Source organism: Trichosurus vulpecula, chromosome 8, assembly GCF_011100635.1.
Source record: "Trichosurus vulpecula isolate mTriVul1 chromosome 8, mTriVul1.pri, whole genome shotgun sequence".
NCBI classification, from domain to species: domain Eukaryota; kingdom Metazoa; phylum Chordata; class Mammalia; order Diprotodontia; family Phalangeridae; genus Trichosurus; species Trichosurus vulpecula.
In genome coordinates this window covers 127,622,552-127,627,023 of record NC_050580.1, presented here as the reverse complement: position 1 = coordinate 127,627,023, position 4,472 = coordinate 127,622,552, and the positions used below count along the sequence as shown (strand labels likewise).

The following is a 4,472-nucleotide window of genomic DNA, read 5'->3' as shown; positions in this document are numbered from 1 at the left end:
AGGACTGCCTCTTTGCATATTCAAGGGCAGGGCCCTTTCCTCAAGGCCTTAGTTTCCCCCAGTTGCAAAATACAAATCTCATTGCCTTGGTAACATTTCATGGAGCTATTTATTACTTTGATTTGCTCAACTCCCTTTCTCTACCCAGAGTGTTCTAAGGGTTATTTCAAGCCCTTTCAAAAAATCATCTATGAAAGAACCCCAACAGTAAAAACTAGCAGGGGGTTCTAAGAGCAACAGGGTAGTCAAACAGCTAAATGCCTGTCAGAAAGCTGAGTGGAAAGGAGCTTAGGTAATAATCCTGGTGGCAAAAATCAAACCACAAAGTCTGTGATCTGAAAAACAGAGCATTTTAACTGTCCTTCCCTCCCTGTTTTTTTTTTTTTTTGCAGGGATTTGGGGAGGGAGTGGTATAGATGGGCATGACAATGATGTTCCAGCACTAAGGAGGACCATAGTATTGTGGTCTCGCTCTCCAGAAGCATTAGGAGAGTGTGATGAGGAAAGGCTGGAGAGTGCAGAGGTACGTGAGTGCTGCCCTTACCAATGTGGAACAGTCCTTTGGGGTTTGCAGGTACAGCTGATGAAGGGAGTAGTTGATTAAATCACTGTTTCTGTAGGGGTATTTAGTTCTATTAAAGAATAGGAATTAGGCTGCTGGACAGACAAGGGTAACTAGGCCTTTGCGATGAGACAGTGGAAGGATGGGGGAGAATCAGCAGACGTGGTGAATAGTGCATTATTTGAGGTGAGAGGAGGATCATAGATTTAGGACTCAATGAAGCGTTAGAGATCATCTAGGTTGACATTTTCATTTTAGACATGAGGAAACTGAGTCTCAGAGAGAGGTGAAGTAACTTTTTTTAGAGCTATACAGGTAACAAGTGGCAGAGCTGGGCTTCAAACCTAGATACTTTTGATTCCAAATGTAACACTTTCAGATAAGCGGTGTTACCCCTTGGAATGTATATCTTTTGAGAATAGGGATTGTTTTCTCTTTTGGCTTTGTATCCCAAGAGCCTATCACAGTTCTTGGAACATAGTAGGCACTTAATAAATTCTTGTTGTTCAATTAATTGATTAGGGGGAGAAGATGAGGGAGACCGAGGATTGAGAGCAGCAGTATTGCTGTGGCCTGGTCTTAGTTCTTCCTTTGAGTGGTTGTTCTAGTCTGTGGGGATATGAATGATGTTGGTGTTTATTGTAGTTATATGTCTTGTTGCTACTAAGCTCAAGAACAAGTGATTGTGCTGGGGTAAGAGATCCAACCAAACACTGATTGTTGGAGTTGAATCCATTGAACAACTCGTTACTGGTTTCCAACCAAAGAGAAGAAGAGTGTTGATGGTGGCGACAATGGGCAACCTAATGGGAAGTTTGGGTGGTCCACAATCCCTAAAGTGCTTCCTCTCCCCACTTGAACTTCTGTCTCTTTTTTATTGGGTTATGAGAGGTAGGAATTGTTCTGGGTAAAGAGAATCTTTTCATTTTCTTCGCTTACCCCTGTCTGAATGTTCTTATCCATATTTGTAGCACCCTCTTACTACCCTTTGGTCTCCTATGCTTCACCATGAGCACCTAGAACCCCAGGCAGCACACCATCATCTAGACACTGTTTGCACTGTCCCCTGCCACAATCAAAACTTATCTGTTCCATGTTCCATGACTAATTTTTATTTATTTTATTTTTAATTTATGAAATAACATAAGCATTTTCATAACATAGTGGAAAAAAGATTGCACACAAAATTGTATATCTATCATGTACAACTTGCTATTTCTTTTAAATATATAATGAAATTATCATGTAAATTTCTTTTTTTCTTTCCTCCCTCTCCGTCCACTTTAGAGATGGCGACCATTAGGCAAAAATATGTGTATATATATATATATATGTTATCTATCTATGTAAAATTATTCCATACTTCTATTTATCAGTTCTTTCTCTGGATGCAGATAGCATCTTCCTTCATATGTCCTTTCTAGTTAATTTGGGTATTTATAATGGTCAAAATGACTTATTTGCTCAAAGTTTTTCTTAAAACAATATTGGTGCTACTGGGTACCATGTTGTCTTGGTTTTGTTTATTTCACTCTTCATTATTTCACTCTTCATTATTTTGTGCATGTCCATCCATGTTTTTCCAAGATCATTGTTTCTTACAGCACAGTGGTATTCCATCACAATCATATGCCACAATTTGTTCAGCCATTCCCCAATTGCTGAGCATCCCACAATTTCTAGTTCTTTGCTGCTACAAAGGGAGATGCTATAAATATTTCAGAACATATAAATTCTTTTCCTTTTTCTCTAATCATCTTTGGAAATAGACCTAGCAGTGGTATTGCTGGATCAAAGGGTATAGGCAGTTTAATAACTCTTTGGCCATGATTCCAGATTGCTCTCCAAAATGGTTCGATCAGTTCACAGTTGCCTGACCAATTTCAATAAACAAACACTAATAACATAGAACATTGAAGGGAAGTCTGGCAAAGTGAATAGAGAGCTGGCCTTGAGTTTGAGGGAAGGTTTGGGTTCAAATCCCACCTGTGACATATAATGGTTGCCCTGGGCAACTAACTCTCTAAGACTAGAATAGTTGATTGATCTTCATTTGGTGGAGAAAATTTGCTTACTGGGATGTCCTTAAATCAATGAGTCATTGATGGGTCATAATAATACATTTCCCCTCATAAGCAACATATTTGCATCTTATTAGTGGCCTCATAAGACATTAACCAAAGCTGAAGACCAATTCTGCGTGAGTTTACCGGATATTTCTGGAACAGGTTAAGGAGTGACTCTGATTATCTTACCGAGCACCACTTCTCTCGCTGTTTTGTTCTTCCTCTGGGAACCTAGCAATCCCAAATTGATCTGGAAGGTATGTATGACTCAGAAAGGTGGGGGTGAGTATTGATTAGGCCTCAAATCATACCTTGTAGGCATATGATACCATGTAGGCATACCATATTGCCTCCTCTATTTATGCATCTATAGGGTCAGTCTTGTGCAGAGGAGGAGTAGAGAGATCTGGTCGGGTACAATGAGTGTTTATTAAGCCCTCCAATGTGTGAGACATCATGCTAAGTGCTAGGGATACAAAGACAGATGTGATGGAGCATAATAGGTGAGGAGAGGCAAGTAGGCCAAGGTAGTCAGTTATTAGACGATGTGGAGGAGCAGAGTGATATAAAAGAAGGCTAGTAAGGTAAGAAAGGGCTAGGTTGTGAAGAGATTTAAATTCTGAATAGAAGAACTTATTTGTGACCTTAGAGACAATATAGGACTAAACTACAATTTACTGAGAAGGGCATGGTCAGACCTATGGAACATGGATTGAAGTGGGAAGATACTTAAGGCAGGGAGACCAGCTAGGAAGTGAGACGTGATATAGGTTTGACCTTGGAAGGTAGAAGATGTGACGGTAGAGAAGGGACTGTCTTTGGGGGATATAATAAAAGTGGATCCTGGATTTGCCTTCTTTGGGGATCAACGTGGTTAGAAGTGACCTAGGGTGCTCGCTTCAGCAGCACATATACTAAAATTGGAATGATACAGAGAAGATTAGCATGGCCCCTGTGCAAGGATGACATGCAAATTCGTGAAGCGTTTCATATTTTTAAGTTTAATGTGAAGGTATATATAGAAGATATATCAGATACCATGCCGTCTTGGCAGGGGGGAGGGAGGGGAAGAAAATCTGGAACTCAAAAAATGCAGAACTGAGTATTGTAACCTAAAAATAAAAAATCTTAATTAAAAAAAAAAAGAAGTGATCTAGGATATGTAGGTCTAGGGATGGGGGGTGGGTGGGGGAGGGGAGGAGGAGGCTGTCTTACAGGTCACAGAACAGAATAGGCCCTAGTATTAAGACAGTTTCTCCTCAATTCCCCAAGGACTCCAGCCCCTCTAGGCCATTTTCAAACGTCAAGAGGGCAATTTGAGCCTCTGGCTTCTCCTCTATGGCTGGAAGCTTATGCCAGTTGGTAGTTTTCCAGTTAAGATCTTTCCACATACATGCGAAGCACAATTCTTTGATTGTTCCACCCACCTTACTCCCCACCCCCTAAAGTCCTTCCAATTTGTAAATGCCATAGCTCATAAAAAGAAAAAACAACCTCTCACAGCTGGCTAATAGCTTATCCTTCCATATTATTTTCACACTCCTGATATAGTATCTTGTTTGTTTTTGCCTTTCTTTGTATCCTTAGTGCTTAGCATTGTGTTTGGCACATAGTAGGCACTTACAAGTGCTAATTGAGTGATTCATTCATTCAATAGACATCAAACACCTACTTTTGTGGAATGCAACACACTGTACTATACTATGAGATGCTATGGGCTATCATAAATAAAATAAAGTGTTATCCTCCAAGGAGAAAACTACAACTAAGATGAAAGCCTAAGGAATGTACATAAGGAACTACTATAAGACAAAATGTGTTAGGTGCCCTGAGAGAGTCAAGTG

The 4,472-nt window shown here is 40.0% G+C and overlaps 1 non-coding gene across 1 annotated transcript; it reads left to right on the top strand.

Annotated features, from left to right (window-relative positions):
* Window positions 1-3,518: 3,518 nt before the first annotated feature.
* Window positions 3,519-3,625, top strand: LOC118830421. Its single transcript, XR_005009057.1, has one exon. It is a non-coding gene; the product is annotated as a U6 spliceosomal RNA (small nuclear RNA).
* Window positions 3,626-4,472: the final 847 nt, after the last annotated feature.